This window comes from Bos grunniens, chromosome 6 (genome assembly GCF_055505025.1).
Source record: "Bos grunniens cultivar Pamir isolate PY7600 chromosome 6, Bosgru_T2T1.0, whole genome shotgun sequence".
Lineage (NCBI taxonomy): Eukaryota > Metazoa > Chordata > Mammalia > Artiodactyla > Bovidae > Bos > Bos grunniens.
The window spans coordinates 16,162,502-16,180,443 of record NC_141170.1 but is presented as its reverse complement, the minus strand read 5'-3'; the positions used below and the strand labels follow the sequence as shown (position 1 = coordinate 16,180,443).

The following is a 17,942-nucleotide window of genomic DNA, read 5'->3' as shown; positions in this document are numbered from 1 at the left end:
CCTCCTATTTCAGAAAATGAGGGAAGGGCTAGGGAATTGCTCCAATCCTTCATTTCTGTCTCTAGGTCAGCTGGCCTGATCTTCTCATTGTTATTTACTTCACCACTCTATTCCTGCTGTTGCATTTTGGTTTTACATTTTTCTTTCAAATAAATGTCTTTCCTCATCTTTGCTTCCTTCATCCCACTCCCTACCCTTCCAAGTCCAATTTAAATTCCTTTCCTCCTTAATCTGACTAATCCAGCCCATTCGACATACCACAGACTTGCTCTCATTGACTACTGCACTGCACTCAGTGTTTGGCTGCACATTCTGGCTATAATCTCAAATTGTTTCAAGAATGCTAGTTTTCTTTCTTAGGCCTTGCGTTTATCTCCTTGAGGGCAGGGTCCTTATCTTAAAATTCTGCTGTGCATTTTCTATTGTGTTTAGTGCTGTAAGTAATCACACTCAGCCCATATTTGCAAGGCATATTCGACTGAATACATCCATCACAGCTATTCATTTAGTAAATGAGATAATGAAAACGCAAGTGCTCACCAAAGGTAAATCATTATTATTAATTCCCTCATTCATCATACATGTACAGCAGCCTCAGGGGCTAAGGAGCCTAAAGATTGCAGCTCTTATTTTGCTTCATATCTCTCCATTTTGGAACCAGCCAAGAAGGTGAGATTCATCTAGGGCTTAACACGGCTGGGGGGAGGGGGGTGGTCCAAGAATAACTTAACCTGCAGGTCCCCTTGTACCAGGTTTACCTTATACTTCTGAGAGTAAACCCAAACTTTTGAAAGTCAAATGATGAGATATCCTTTGCTCTTGAATTCAGTAAGACTTCCTGGTTAAACTGTGGACACGAAAATTTTTTAGCTGCTAGGACATACTTTTACTAAGCTGTAATATGTAGTTCTATAGAAAAATGGGTGTCTTTATTTTATTCCATTATGTCAAACTAAAAACTTCATTTTTTTTAAACTTTAGGATTATCTGAACTTCAGAAGGAAAATAACAGGATTTTACGTACTTTATTATTATTATTTTTTTTTCAAAAAGATGAGAATGTGAGTTTTCCTGAGGGCATCTGGGGTTGACTAAGTGTTCCACCGCATCTCTGAAGATCACTTTACAACTGTGGGAAAACTCACCGAGCTGTTTTCGTCGACCCCGCCATTTCCAAGTTGCAATATTGCTGCAGGGAACTGGCACAGCCCCGCTCTTTCTCGCATTCTTCTCCTCACCCTTTCAAAGCCCAAATCCGCCCGGTGAGAATATGGAAACAAGGCTGGAGACAAGGGAGTGCAAAGAGAGGGGGAGGGGTTTATTTAGATTCGCAGAGGAAGAGCAGGGCATTTTTCCATTCTCCCTCGCATTCCCCAGGGCCATAAAGTTCTGTTTCCGAAGTTGGAAGTGTGGGGGCGGTCGGCGGCATTTTCAACTTGGTCTGAAATTACGAGTCCACCCCGGAGGGGCTAGGAACTTTTCCCGCGGGGCCATCAACCTGAGCTTCTGGCAAGCCAGAATTTCTCGAAAAGCCAGGCCCAAGGCACCGGTTGTCATAGGAACCTGGGCGCCGGTCTCCCCGGCGACCTCGTCTCTAGGGAGGGGGCGGGGCTGAGGGGCCGTCGGGCCAATGAGGTCGAGGGGATGGCTTGGTCGGAGATCCGCGGGGCTTCGGAAGTCCGAAGAGGGTTGATTGACAGGGACTGGGGCGGAGCCAGGCGAGCGCCAGAGGTGGAGCCGGAGAGGAGCCGGAGAGGAGCCGGGAGCTCCCGCAGCCGCGGCGCGGCAAGGGTGACACACTGGGATTACCGCCCCGAGAGACCGTCGTGGCGGGCGGGCAGCGCTCCCCGGCTTCCCGGTCTGCCTCAGGCATATCTCGGCAGCGCTCGGAGCCGGCGGCCTGAGTTGAGCGGCCTCGCTCCGGAGGGTTTGGGGAAGCCCTTGGAGGCGCGCGGGGCAGCCGAGGGTGCGCGAGCGCTCCAGGGTCTGGCGGTCGGCCGGGGTCGCCGCCGGAGCGGTGTTTCGGAGGCGTGGAGGAGGAGGAGATGCTGCTTCTCTTCTCCCCCTCCCCAGGCTCCTTCTCCAGCTTCTTCGGCCAGCGCCCGCAGCCGCTTGGGGGAGAGGAGGTGGTGGCTTTCGGCGCCCGCGGCGGCTGCCCGCGGCCCGCCTCGACGCCGCGTCCCCGCTGCCCTTGCCCCACGCGTCAGTAGCCGGACCGGGTCTCGGGACGAGCGGGTAAGGACGTGCGCTGTCCTGGGCGCTGGGCTGGAGGGGCGCAAAGTGCCAAACAAAGTGCGCCGCGCTCTCTATTCCTCCCTCTCTCTGTGTTTTTTTTTTTTTTTTTTTGCTCCAGCTTCTCAAAATCAACCTCTCTATGGCCCTGGTGGAAGGAACTTTTCTTTGGTGGTGTGTTAGGGTGGGGGTGGGGGTGGGGTGGCGGGGGAGGGTAGGAAGGATGAGATGCTGTTTGATTGTGAATTAGGTAGATCCGCCTCCTCGGCGGAGGAAAGTCGGATCCTTGGGAATTAAACCCCAGAGGGGATGAGTACAAAGATTGTGGGGCAATCGAGAGTGACATTACCCGCATCGTGCTACTCCAGCTCTGTGCGTGCTGAGGGAAGGGCTCCCGGAGTCTGTTTCTCATTTCTGTAAATGATTGTGGACATGGTGTGGTTAGAGGCCGCCCAGAAGAATGTGTATATGTGAGGGTTCGAAGAAGAGGGGGTGGGGTGGTGGGGAACAGAGAGCAGAGGGACGGACACTGCCTGATGCAAGCCCTTTTATTGCTCTTCTCCGCGTTCTGGAGTTAACCACCCTCTCCCCGCACCCCCGCCCCCCGCGCCCCCCGCGCCCCCGCCTTTGCTCATTGCAAGATGCTGTAGTACCGAAAGCTGGGAAGCTCAAGTTCGGTAGAGGCAAGAAAGTTTTTACGAAGTTTAATTTCCCTGTATTATAAGTATATTGGAGAAGGACGAACTGGGAGAAATATTACCACTAAAATAGATTTACAGCAATACAGTTTTCGTTGGCCTTACACAGAGATGATAGACTCCTCCACGCACTTGGGCAGCTCATCTGTTCCACAGCCTGTGTCATTTTCGTTTAATTGCATCTTTGAAACAACAAACGCGGTGACTTCATAGGGAGCTTCCTGGAGCTGAGTTTACCTCTCAGAAAATGGGGCAATCGGGTTTGTTTTCAAGGCGGGGACCTAAACAAAATGTAGGACACCTGATCTGTGGGTTGACGGGCGCAGGTAACTAATTTAAATGATATTAAAATTTAGATCTACAGAGGTTACTAAAGGATTGGAGGATGGGGAGGGGGGGAGGAAAGAAGTTATTATATTTTGAAACAAGCTTTGGTATTTTCCCAAATTCTTAATGACTGGGTTGGCAGGATCAACGTGAAAACTTGCTTCATGCTCATTGCTCGCTTGTGTTGTGCTATGATACAGATTATTTTTTGTATTATCATCAGCATCAGTAAGTTCTTGTATGTATTGATTCAGTAAATTCGTACAGAGGCTAGTGGACTGCTTTACGATCCAGTTTTAGATTAGTTTACGTTTTTCATAATAACTTTGTGTTCTGACTTTGATGTTCTAGCGGCTTTGTGGGAGTATGTGTGGGGGAGATGGCAGAATGGAAGCAGAAATTAAATAGAAAAAACATCTAGGTTAGTTATTAAGAAAAGGAACTAATTTGTAGTGTGTTTCACTTTTACAAGAACTTATTTTTAGCTCTTATGTAGTTTGTCTTGGATTAACATTTGTTCCACCAAAACTTTTACTTGCATGAGAAGCCCACTTATTTTTAGGAGAGTGATTACCAGCATTTTAAAAGATTTATAGATAGCTTGTCATGTCACAAGTAACACGTATACACAAACCGTAAAAACCAGTGTCAATTGCAAGGACGGACTTAGATACTATGATGGGATCAAAAGTTTTAAAACCTACATTATTTTTTCTGGAGGCATGCCTCAAATGAAAAGTGAATGTGAAAATTAGCTAATCAGTTGTTTTCAGTAAATGATAGACATCAGTCTTGAATGGAATTTATGTTTTGTTTTTTTTAATTAAGAAGAACAGGTCAAATCCTTGCTTTATTCTACTTTAGTAGGTCAGGGATGGGATGAGGAACATTGTAACTTCTTCTGTATCAGTTGAGTATGTATTTTTTTAGCTCATCTTATTGCCCAGGCCAGACTTCCTAGAGAAAGGGATTACTGGGGATAAGCCCCTGCTGCTGCTTCCTTTTTATTTTTTTTGAACAAGAGTTTGTAATTTTTAAATAGACTACAAAACACTTTTGTGGTGCAACTGAATTGTAATTAATACCAATTGAAATCGAAAGGAAACAGTTAGACCTCAAGCCTGTGCATCTAGGAGTTAACTCCTGTCAACATTTTCTTATTTTGGAATATGCTTTGGGAGAAGTCTGTGCCATGAATTAGAAGAGTGAGTTGAAGGTTTTCTCCTGTCAGGCCTCTGATGTAACCAAGTGTTACTCATTTGAGTTGATGTCTCTTTGCAAGGCTGGGGCCTGAAAAAGGAGAAAGGATATCTGGTCTCAGAACTGAAGAGTTAGTGCTGATGGGGAAGGGTGAGGGTCTCTTGGGCTCTTTCCCATTTTTTCCACTGACAGCTTTTCTTAATTTGAAACTTAAGAACAACCCAGGAACTGCATTTAAAAAGCTTTTAAAGAGCAAATTATGATAGAACATTAAATGGTCTAAGTTAAATTAAAAGTTACATAGTCAGTGTAAATTTGTTGTTGCCCAGGAAATCCCATGACAGACTCGTAGGTATGTCACATCAAAACCGTGGTCTGTAATTGACAGACTGAGAGGCCGAACTTAAAGGTTGCAGGGAGAAGGATGGGGGAAGGGATGGTTAGGAAGTTTGGGATGGACATGTACACATGCTATATTTAAAATGGATAACCAACATGGTTCTACTGTGTAACACATGTAACACAGGGAATTCTGCTCAATGTTATGTGGCAGCCTGGATAGGTGGGGAGTTTGGGGGAGAATGGATACATGTATTTGTGTGGCTGAGTCCCTTTGCTTTCTACCTGAAACTGTCACAACATTGTTAATGGGCTATACTCCAATATAAAATAAAAAGTTAAAAAACTGGTCTGTAAACTGCTCTATGAGGAAGAGTTCCAGTCATCCTGTGAGTCTAGGGGGCAAAATGAAAACCCCTGTCTTATTCCTGTTTAGTGGCAGAAGGCCCTGTGACTGCGCGGCCTGTACGAAGGCTGGATGACAGTAGCTAACAGCTTGTGAGGCAGTAGGAGACCAGTTATTTAACTTATTAAGGTAGAAGGATAGCAACTCCTGTATGGTCTAGTGCAGAGGCTGGTGGGGAGTTGAAGCACCGATGCACATGTTTTTTTCCCCAGGGTTTGCTTAGGAAATACAGGAGCTGGTCTAAGCACCTGTTTAAGGAGGTTTGCCTTAGCCTGTGCTCCACCACTGAATCCTGCTTTTTATTTTTCTTTCTTTGATTCCAGTATGAGAATTTATTGAAACAGACTTCCTCAGAGAGAATTCTGCTGTAGTGTAAAGAATGTGTACTTTACTGTTTGAGAAACATGTGTCCAAATTCTCGGGAACATCTTTTATTTTCCACATCTGTAATTTAATAATACCTACTTCTCATAGTATTTTGAGAATGAAATTAATAATATATATAAAAGTGGCAAGTGCAAATTGACAGTAGTTTATTTCCTCCTTTTTTAATCTCTTTTACATATTTGAAAACATTCAGTAATAGCAAAACTTACGTTGGTACACCGAAATTATTCCTGAATGTTTAGAACATGTAACTCACCATAGTCCTCAGAGTGAACTTGAATCTGGGTTGCCAAAAGGCCATCTTGCCTACCAGCAAATAAATGTCTTTGGTTGTATACTGCATCTGTGCTTAATAGACAGTTTCTTAGTTTCTTTCTAGTTTAGTGATACTCTGGCTGCATGATAGAATCACCTGGGTGGCTTTTAAAAATCTTAATGCCCAGGACTCAATTCAGACCAATTAAACTAGAATCTTTGGGGTTAGGACCCAGACATACATATTTTTGGAAGCTCCCTAAGAAATTACAATGTGGAGCCAACTTGTGAACCAATATTCTAGTCCTCTCTAGAAGGTTAGCATAGAAAATTCGATTCTCAAAAATGTAGCACCAATATTGTTACATTATGTACTTTCCTCTACATAAATCACAAGAATTTAAAGAAAATAAACTTACGTCTCTGTGTATATACACATCTACAGGCTTTTTACTATTTGAATCAGAATGTAAGGTGTAAATGTTTCCCTCCAGTTCCTTAAAGCTGCACATGTTGTTAACTTTAAATTAATTAGGTATCATTTAAAGTTCAGTTCCTTATTTCACTGAAGAATTTTTTTAAACCATTTTATTGAGATATAGTTGATTTACAACGTTGTGTTTAGTTTCTGCCGTACAGCAGAGTGACTCAGTTGTATATATATTTTTCATTTTTTTCCCATTATGGTTTATCACGAATATAAATTATCATTCCTTCTTGTTTATCCATCCTATAATAGTTTGCATCTGCTAATCCTAAACTCCCTCCCCTCACTAACCAAATTTTAAGGATTCAGCAGCTACTTTTGGCTCAGTAGCCGCTGTATCGAACAGCTCGGCTATGGAACATTTCTGTCACCATAGAAAGTTCTGTATTAACCTAGAGATTTTAAAATTTATATTCCAGTTTCTTCTTTGAAATGAGATATATGTGACATATATATAGTCTTTTCTGTCAGATTTATAATTGAAAGTGTATATAGTATTATTTTTGATAGTTTTTTTAAGGAGAAATACCACATTTTTGATGCTTATATTTCCTCTTTCTTCAGTTTCTTGTACCTAGCTGTGAGGTGTTCTTTCCAAGTTAACCGAGAAGAGGAACTTGAGTGTCCTTATATTTGTCATTTATATTAGTATGCTCCGAATCTAAATAGATTCAGGAAACAGAGAAATTCATCAGTTCAGCCTAAGTGCTGGAATTTGATTCAAGGTTTTTCTTTCTGGAGGAGGTTCTTTTTTTTCTTTTGCAAATGAAGTCTCTTCGTTGTCATATGATATGATTGAATTTTCCAACAGAGAATCATCTTTAGTTTTAACATGAACATGCACCAGAGACTTTTTCTTCCCACAAGAAAGCATCCCCTTTAACAAAAACGAGGTTCCTAAGCAGTTTGAGATGTTTGAAAGCTAACACTACGTCATCAGTTTTAGTGGTATTTGTCACTTGTTAAACACTGAGGCTCAACTTAGAGGAAACTGTACTCATAGTTCATCTCAGCTGCACACCGCCCTCCCCCCCACCGTAAAAAAAAGTCAGTTTTCCTTATTGTCTTAGGGTTTTAGACACTTTTTCTAGAAAAATGTAATTTCTAAAATAAGCATTTAAACTATTAAGGGATTACTTATTTTAGGTCATTGTGTAGTCAAATACCTCTCTGCAATATATAGTGTTGAAGTGAAGAAATAATCAGTATTTTGACCCAGGAGTTTCCCTTATCATAAGATTTTGAATGATAAATTTATTCCCCCGGCCAGAGTCTTTCATATTCTTGGCTTTGAGGTATAATTTCATAGGATTATTTGAATGCACTATTGATTAAAGTCATTCTTCACACAGTCTATTTTGATTTTACTCTTATGGCTAGTTTCTAGAAGTGAAGGAATGAACTTCAGACAATGATTCAGATGTAACATATATCAATTTTCTAGGTACTGTATGAAAATTTACAAAAGCTAAAATGTATCCTTGTAGCTGTACTTCATGAAAGCTGAAATAGATGTTTCATTTAAAAAAAAAAAAAAACTGATCAGCTATACTTGAGTTAAAAAAATAAAAACATTTTAGATTAAAAAACTGATAAAAAATTTAAAATATATAATAAATATAATTTAGGAGTATTTGATTATCAAATGTAAACTATCTAAAACTGTTCTGTGGTTATATACCATTCAATTGAGTTCAATCAGAACTTTGAAATCCTGGCAGTGCTTTGAGGTATATAAAAATAAATAATAAGTAGGATATGTGTTATTACTTAATACATGGCAGTATTGCTATTTCAGTTATAATTCAGGTCAACACATACTTCAGTGTTCATTGTTATGCAATTCTTACACTTACAAAGAAATCTAGACTGTATTGTTTTCCATTATTAAAATTTAATGGAAATTTTCAGTTTTTAAATAAAAGAAAACATATTAATGTGATCACATATACTTGTGTAACTAAAGACAAAACAGAGCTATATTTTTTTTTAAAAAGAATTCGCCTAAATCTTTCTGTTTGTGCTTAAAGACTTTGTCTAAATTCAAAGGTATTTTAAGGCTGTATTGAGGTCCTGGGGTTTAACTTAAAAACAGATGATATTGTTCCATCTAAAGGGATTTTAAAGAATCACTGTTGATGGACCAAGCCAGTTGAGTGTTTTTCAAATAGCAACAGTGATGAATCTGGAGTGATAACCTTATTGTGGTGACCTGCTCCCTTTTTAGTTGTTCTGTATTCAGTAAGTATACATTGAGTACAGTAAGTGTACATTACATTAAGTTCAGTAAGTGCCTCTGCCAGGCACTCTGCTAGCCACTGGTGATACACAGAGGTCACATTTCCAAGTTAGCTGATAAATGGAATAGTCTGTGCCCACATATATTTGATCATCTGAGATCATGCCAAGTAAACCAGCCGATTGACAGGGTATATTGACACAGAAGAGTTGTGAAGATAAAAATGAAATGATACGTGAAAACCTTACAAACATCTGGGTACTGACTTGAATAGACATAAATTGTTTTTAGATGCAGTTGTGCTTGATGTTGACCATTCCTCTTTGGTTTAGAGAGAGTATCGCACAGAATTTCGACCATGAACTCTGGAGCCACGCTGCCTGGGTTTTAATTTCTGACTCTGATATACAGGCTCTATGGCCTTGTGCAAATTTTCGCTTTTTTCCATCTACAAAATAAGGATTATAGCTAAGCCTCTTTTATAGGTTTGTGGTAAGGATTAAATGATTAATTCATTAGAACATGTAGAGCAACAAAGCAGTACCTAATACATGTTGTTGTTCAGTCACTAAGTCATGTCCGACTCTGCAGCCTCATGGACTGCAGCACAGCAGGCTCCATGGGGTTCTCACCTAATGCATACGGGTATTTAATAAATATTAGATTATTATTTTTGATACATTTACATTTTACTTATAACAGTTTTTTTTTTTAAACATTGGGTAAAGGTAATATATGAACTTAAATGTGTTTTTTTTTGTTTCAACCTTCTTTAGGCTGCTTGTTCCTTGGGTTACATGTTTCTGTTTCTTCCACACATTATTTGGACTTGATATATGTTACCTGTGCCTAACTTTCACACACTTCGTGGAACTTGTGAAAATAAATGTCATTCTCTTCAGACTACTCTTTTTTTTTTTTTTGCCATGGCTTACAGCTTGTGAGATCTTAGTTTCTTGACCAGGGATTGAACTTGGGCCATGCAAGTCAAAGCACAGAGTCCTAATCACTGGACCACCATGGAAGTCTGTAAACTACTCACTTTCAGAATCCTACATCTCCTGTTTTGGAGTTACTTTTTAGATCATGTGACATGTGGCGTATGTCTTCTTTGAGAATAGATTTGATTCAATTAAATAACACATTCATATTCTAGTAAGGTGAATGATTAAGGAGGATATACTAATTTCAAGTAAATTGGGAAATGATTATAAAGTAAAAGGAGCAATTTTTTAAATGAGACTGTAAACATGATTAGAAAGGAGAGTCCTAGAAATGTCTCTGATAATGTGTGTGTTAGTCACTTAGTCGTGTCCGACTCTTTGTGACCCCATGGACTGTAGCCCGCCAGGCTCTTCTGTCTGTGAGATTCTCTGGGCAAGAATACTGGAGTGGATTGCCGTTTCCTTCTCCAGGGGATCTTCCTGACCCAGGGATCGAACCTGGGTCTCCTGCATTGCAGGCAGATTCTTTACCATCTGAGCTATAGGAAAGTCCAGAAAGGAGGGTCCCAGAAATGTCTCTGATAATACTGTGTTTGAAGCCGAAGGTATCTATTCTCCCAAAGTGTCTATTTTGAAAGTTAACACTCTCAGATATGTGAATTGTCCACAGTCACACAAACAGAGATATTGTTGCAGTCATGGAGTCACAAAGAGTTGGACACAACTTAGTGACTGAACAACATGTTGTTATGCCCTTAGAAGTAAGCATTTTGTAACATAACATAAAATTCTTGAGTAAGTATTACTGGACATTCATCCTGTTATTGTGTGCACTTTTAGACCCTTTGATATTCTAATATACCTTATGAATCTCCAAGATAATAACATGTACAGTTGTCCCTTACTATTCTCCAGGGGATTGATACCAGGACCCATAAGGATATAAAAGCTGTGGCTAGTCAAGTCCCTTATGTAAAATGGCATAGCATTTGCATATTACCTATGCAAATCCCCCCACATACTCTAAATCATCTCTAAATTACTTATCATATCTAATACAATGTAAGTACTGTGTAAATCATTGTAAATACTATATAAATCCTGTGTGAATAGTTGCCAGCATGCAGCAGATTCAAATTTTGCTTTTTGGAACTTTCTGAAATGTTTTTCCCCCCAAATATTTTCCATCTGAGGTTGGTTGAATCTGTGGTTGTGGAACCTGTGGTTACAGATGGTCAACTGTTTATCATTTTCATTTCTTTGACAATTTAACTGCAGAGTTCATAATGCATCTCCCGTAACAGGGGCACTGATTTGGGAAATATTCTGTGTGCTTGCCCTATCCAAGACCACTGCAATGAACTGTTTTGCTTCTTCCAATTAGAAATTGCATTGGGTTGCTAGTACAGAGACGTGGCATAACAGTGACCTAAAGAAGGTTGGGATTTTTTTTTTCTGTAACATAAAATCTTGGCATAGTACTCCAGAGCTGCTGGATGACTGTTTCAAGAAATGGCAATGAACCCAGACATCTTTTTTTTCTTCTCTACCTCCTTATAATATGGCTTTCATCCTCACGACGCCCTCTTGGTGACAGAATGGCTGCTGGCATTCTGTTAAAAATGTTGTCCTTCTAGTTAGACAAAATATGGAAGAAATGGAGGAAATGGCAAAAATAACAAAAGGTGAGTGTGCCTGCCAGCTGAGTCAGATCTTTTCAAAAAATTTTCTTGAATTCCTTACCCAATGCTGTACATCATAAGATGCTGGGAATTGTTTTTTGCTGGGCACTTGGCTGTCCCCAACCTGACAACTGAAGAGAGTAGATATTGGGGATTCAATGATTGTTTTCTTCAGATTTCCTAACACCTGATCTCCATTTGTTTCCAGCTTAATGGAATTTGGTTGTAGTATGTATGGATAAATTATAGGTCCTATGCTAGGTTTTGGGGTGAATACTGGTTTTACTAACTTATCGCTTGATAGCCAACACATCTATTATGCTAATTAAAGTGCCTTGGCCTAGAAAATAATTAAAAATTGGATTTACTGTCTGTGGAGGCTAGTTCACAGAGATTGTTTAGTATTTTATACTTTGTGGTTTGATACTTAATTCCTTGTAATAAATATGAATCATTCACACAATTTTTATTATTTAACCTACCATTGAAATATTAAACTAAGTTACTGCTAACTTTTAACAGGACAAAATTAATATATTTATGTTCATTCTTAAATGTTTAGCTTTTGTGAAAACTAAATCTAGGCTGTGTCATAATTTGCTGTTCACATTCAAACAAATTTGGAAGCATAGTATAGTAGAAAGAGCACAGATTTTAAATTTAGGTGGTCCTTGGTATGTATTTTAGATCTTTTAGTAATTAGAGTCATTTTGGATAAGTGATTTATCCAATCTGTTTGATCTATAAAATGGAAATAATATCTACCTCAGGAAGTTCCATGAGCTTTATTCCTGAGCTCATACAATTTATGTATGAGCTTTACATACATAAATTGGTTGGGCACAGCCCAATTGATTCAGTTAATAAGAATTCTTTACCTTTCACCACCCTTTTCATCTGTATATATTGGACAAAATAGCAAACTACTAAGAAATATGATTCATTATACTGAGAAAAAGCATGGCTTATCTCTTTATCCACGCAGATTTTAGCCTCAGAAGTATATTTTGATTAGGTCACTGACTATGCTTTGGTTATCAGATGTATTCCAAGCAAGATCTTTTTAGACGTAGTAACTACACATAGGTCACTTTAAAGCTAAAATGATTGACATCTTAAGGGAAATAAAATGGGCAAACCTGCCATGTCACCTTGAATATGAGAAAACTATGGAAAATGGTAGAAAAAATACCCGCAGAATTATTTGACGATAGTTAAAATAGCAATTTAAAATGTCTTTCAAGTAATATAAATTTTTGTTGTAATGGTCTTTTGTTTCTTAACTAATTATATAGCTGTAAAGCATTTGACTGACTACTCTGTGTGTGGAATTATTTTTGGTATATTGAGGAATGGGCTTCCCTGGTGGCTTAGTGGTAAAGAATCTCCTTGTCAGTGCAGGAGACACAGGTTTGATCCCTGGATTGGGAAGAACCCCTGGAGAAGAAAGTGGTAACCCACTCCAGTATTCTTGCCTGGGAAATACCATGGACAGAGGAGCCTAGTGGGCTACAGTCTCAAGAGAGTCAGCCATGACTTAGCAACTTAAACAACAGCAGCATTGAGAAATACTAAAAAAGGAAAGGAAAATGGTTCCTACCAAAAAAATTAAAATCTAGGTTTAAAAAAAAGAGCAAATAATAAAGATAGGAAACCATTATATTACAAAACAATCAATACAGTACAAGTTTTAAGAAAGTGTGGCTCAATCAAAGGGTTCACTTGGGTAGAGATTGATCTGTCTTGGAGACATTTTTATTATCTGGGAGCCAGCATGCTGTATCATTTGTTGTTGTTGTTAAGTTGCTAAGTCATGTCCGACTCTTGTGACCGCATGGACTGTAGCCCACCAGGCTCCTCTGTCCATGGGATTCTCCAGGCAAGAATATTGGAGTGAATTGCCATTTCCTCTTCCAAGGGATCTTCCTGACCTACTCACTAGATAATTTTAATAGTGAAAATATTTGTAACTTTTAGTTTAAGGTTAGAAGTAATGATCTTATTAAGGTGTGATCATTAAGAATAGTTTATGACCCGCTCTCCATTCCATTCTTAGTGCATTTAAAAATTGTCCTTTGGTTTGGTTGACAGCTGTGTTTACAGAGCCCCAAACTCTTGGTGACTGCTAACAAAGTTTCTTTTCTTCTCCTTTGAATTGACTCTTTCAGTAGGCTTGCATGCCTTGTTTGTGGTGCTGTAGAAGGGAGATAAGAGAACTCCAAAATTTCTAAATTTTAGTTTATCATACAGTTTTAAAATTCATTTGCAATATAAATTGATTGACATTTGCTTTATTTGGAGAAGTGGAATTTATATCCTGGAGTTCTTTGAAACATAAAATCTCTATTCACCCTTTCCCTTAACTGTTTTCATGGCTTTTTTCCCACTTAAGAATCCCATAGCATCGTCATGCAAACAGTTAGATGATCATGCAGTTTTTCACTCAGTGAAAAGTTTTGTTGCTCCACAGGTTTTCATTACGGTAGCAGGTAAAGTGTGTTTTATTATTTTTAAGTATCTTATTTTTCAGAGTAGGCAAAACGTGTGTATTGAACAAGATTGAAAAGTACAAACATTAAAAAGTCAGTCATCTTTCTAGTCCTGTCTCCAGGTCCCCTCTTGAGGTGCTTTGCTGCAACCTTCATTTTCAGTAATGTCGTCAGAGCCAGGAGGAAACATTGTGAATGATATACCAATAAGTTTTCCTCAACGGGAAGCTTTACGTGTACCCTCTTAGTATGCTGAAAAGTTCTGTGCTTTTGAAAATAATTTATAGAAAGTCTTCCTTTTTTATATATTTAACAGTTCACCTTTATTTTTTTTTATTTTCTCCCTGCCCCCAATTACCTCATTAGTCAATCATGTCTCACATTTTTGACCAGTTTATCTCCATTCTTTTGTTACCGGTTAGAAATCTGTTAGTAGTAAAAGCAAAGTTGAATGTTTTACCATTAATGTACTGTTTTGTTTGTTAAGTTGGACATTTTCTTGATAAATATTTGGTTGATAAATATTTGGTACAGCTGAAGTTGGATCGTTTTGCAGTTGAAGGGCAACTTAAATGTATTTCAGTTCTTTTATGGAGCATTGAGTTATAAAGAAACCCTAGTATATAGAAATGTTTGGTATATAGAAATTCACTTATTCTTCTGGTTTTCTTGGTTAATGCATGAAAACTGAAGACTATATATGGTCTGTATATGGACTCTTACTTTATACCCAAAGTTCAAATTTATTACCTGCTTAGAGTGCATTGGCAGAAAAAGTAAGAGCATACTTTTTGATAACATTGTTATAGCTCTTTGTAATTATGCTGTCTTTTATGTGTACCTTTTGAAACATAGGCAAAAGATAGGGTAGATTGTAGTTTCTAAATGCAAGCTGCATCTGAATTATCTTATGAATTGGTTAAAATAAACATTTTGGGATGCTTCCTAGACCCCCAGGAATTTATAGTTTTAAAACATACTCCACATACAGCTTTCCTAAAATTGGTGGAAAATAAATATGCTTTTTATTGTATCTTTTTAGGAATCCTATCTTCCACCTTTAAAAAAAAAAACATTTTCTCCATGCTTTTATACATTTGTTTTATAAGTTAAAAAATATAAGTTAATTTGTTGGGATAATGTTATACATACCCTTCAGTAGGTATCACTAGCCTCCATACCTGTAGGGACAAGAAGGGTCAGAGATAGTTGAGGGGGAGAGGAAGACAATAATGAATGATAGATATTGTGATGAACGAAAGGGCTCAGACTGTAGCTAACGTGGACATCTGCTCCCCACCCGGAGTTCTGCCCCATCTCCTTTTCTCCCAAGATTTTTATATGACATTTCTCTAATTTGTGAAATTTTCCAATGTACAAATACTGGCACAATTTCACACTTTGGAAAATATGGTCTGGGCCATTGCTCTCCAGGCAAAACCCAAGTCTGCAGGCCAAATAAAGCCCATGGGCCACGGTATGCCACCCGTGCCCTAGATTCTTTTAACTACCTTACATTTGTATGAACTTGCCATATTGTGTTTTGACATTTATTAAGGGATAATAATGATGATAATGCTTCCAGTTGTCTGCCTTGATTAATATTTCACTTTAACATATTAGTTATATAAACATTGGATTTTTGCTTAGGAAGAAAGGAAAGAATAAGACTGTTTTCTAAAATGTGTCAAGGACAGTGTCTGTGTAAATGTATCAGAGACTTGGTTCCATGATGTTTCTTAGAAAAATTTAGTTCTCAATCCCTTTCTTTCTCAAAGTCTGTCCTTTTTCCTTCGCCTGCCTGCACATCCAGTATCTTCATGCTCTTCCCATGAATGTGCTTTTCATTTGCAAGAATTATGAAAGAAATCCTTCGTATAGAAACTCTGCAGAATGAAAATCATTCTGTGACTGACTTAAGCTGCACAAACTTCTAGACATTCTTCACTATAGCATTAAAATTCCATAGCCTTAGTACTATTTCTTTCAAATGTGCTTTTTAAACAGAAGAATGACTGCCTTTAAGGCCAGCAGTGAAAAGACTCACACAGAGGCAATCTGGGGGGGCAAGCTCGTAACCATGAAAGATTTGACCCCAAGCCATCAGGAGGGATGGTTGAACTGAGATGCCGTTTACAGTGGCTCAGTACAGAGAAACAAGCATAATAAAGCGGCAAAACTTCCGCTTCTAGCCAAGATGCAGTAACAGGGACACGATTCTGTCCAGACCAGCTAAAAAACGAAGAAAATTCTGGAAACAACTATTTTTAAGTCACTGGACATCAGGCAGTGAGAGACAGTGATATCCACGAGAGAGAGAACTAAGGTGAACCTTCGGATTGCTCAGGTTATAACTTGAGAGAGTTTCTAGGCTGTGGTGCAGGGGTGGGAAGCCAGGTGCAAAATGGTATACACCCTGAATTCAGCACTTACTGCTGAAAGCCTGAGGAGACTAAGGCAACCAGAGTTAACAGGACAGAGTAGTAAGCTGAGAACAGAGCAGAGAGAACCCCAGAAGGGTTCCTACAGAGGGCCCTGCAGAGGGTCCTCTTTGAGTGTTCGGCCGAGTACTCTAAACACACGCGTGTGAGGAAACTGAAGGACTGTAGAGGAACCACACAGAAGGAAGAAAAGGAACAGTACTTGAGGATGCTGGCAGGGCTGGGAATCGTGCCTGTTCCCACAAACCAGACTGGAAGACCTCAGGGTTCATAGGGTATTAGATAGGGTACACAGAAGAACTCGCCCCACCAAATGAGCCCTAGACCTGCATTGCTCTGGGCCAAACTAACACATCTTAAAAGTTAGACCTGAAAGGATCAAATTTACAAGTTTTCAAGTAATTTAACTTCATCCCTAAGCAAAACTCAAGAATATGTATAAATACATTCAGTATCCAACAAGATGAAATTCACAGTATTTGGCATTCAATCAGAAATTTCCAGGCTTGTAAAGAAGCAGGAAAATATGACCTGTAATGACAAAGTAAATAGAGGTTAGAACACAGAGGTTAGAACAGCAGAAAAGTACATTAAAATAGTTTTTATAACTATTCCATATGTGCAAAAGTTAGCAGGAACACACTGAACTTCTCAACATGAAAACTAGAATGTCCGAGATGAAAAATACAGGGATGGGATTAATGGCAGGTTAAACATTACAGAAGAAAAGATTAGTGAACTTGAAGACATACCAGTATAAAAATCATTCCAAGTGAAACACAAAAAGGAAAATAGTTTTTTAAATTAACACAGCATCGATTGTGAGATAACTTGAGGTGGCCTAATATACATGAAATTTGAGTCCCTAAAGGAGAGAAGGCCATGATGAAAAAGGCACTTGAATAAATTATGGCTGAAACTTCCAAATTCGCTGAAAGCTGTACACAGCAGGTTCAGAGTCTTATGAAGCCTGAGCATGAGGAACACGAAGAAAATTGCACCAAGGCACATCATATTCAAACTGTTCAAAACATGAGAAAGAGGCAGTCTTAACAGCAACCAGAGAAACAGAGAGAAATAAGGAGAAGTGTGACAATACATTTCTTGTTACAGACCAATGCAGACAGGAAGACAGTGTAGCAATGTCTTTAAAGTATCGAAAGAAACTGTCAACCTAGAATTTTCTACTCAATGAAAATCTTTCAAAATTGAGGTTAAATAAAGACTTTTTTCAGAGATAAAATAGCTGAAAGAATTGATCACCAGGAGATCAAAGAATGAAGTTCCCCAGGCAGAGAGGCCAAGTGATACCAAATGGATAGAAAATAAAATGCTAAATACACTGGTAAATATATACGGTATTTTTCCTGTTATTTAAAAGTGTTTTAAAGGTAATCTATAAAAGGCTGAGAAAAATAGATTCATAGGCCCATTCTATATAAGAATCCCAAAATGCAAAAATGAAATAATAATGGCTAACATATTTTGGCCACTTACTGTGGGCAAGAAGTTTTATATCATTTTTCATTTAATCCATCTGATAGTCCTTTAATTAAGTGCCATTGTTGTTACCTTGAGGAAAGTAGCTTGTTAGGAGGCTGAAATAACGTGTCCAGGATCACACAACTGTTAAGTGAATGAGCAGGAATTTAAATTCATTCTGACTCTAAAGCCTAGATACTTCACCATTTTCCTACACTGCCTTCCCAGGGAAGGAGCAAAGAGTATAGAACATGTGATCACAGGTCAAAGAGGATGAGGAAGGAGTCAAGGGGGAAGGAATAGAGAGGCGGCAGACAGTTTGGAAGACTGCATC

General features: G+C 38.9%; 1 protein-coding gene and 1 long non-coding RNA gene across 29 annotated transcripts in view; one reads left to right on the top strand and one right to left on the bottom strand.

The window, feature by feature from the left end:
• Positions 1–1,148: 1,148 nt before the first annotated feature.
• LOC147370342 (uncharacterized) lies at positions 1,149–3,170 on the bottom strand. Its single transcript, XR_015165201.1, has 3 exons — positions 3,036–3,170; positions 2,582–2,646; positions 1,149–1,282 (listed from the first exon to the last, which is right to left on the bottom strand). It is a non-coding gene; the product is annotated as an uncharacterized LOC147370342 (long non-coding RNA).
• The window catches only part of PTPN13 (protein tyrosine phosphatase non-receptor type 13), a 224,006-nt gene continuing 207,837 nt past the window's right edge, over positions 1,774–17,942 (top strand). For all 28 annotated transcript variants that reach the window (XM_086404911.1, XM_086404897.1, XM_086404916.1 and 25 more), the window contains exon 1: positions 1,774–2,235. The gene's annotated coding sequence lies outside the window, so the exon portion shown is untranslated. The remainder of the gene's footprint in view (positions 2,236–17,942) is intronic.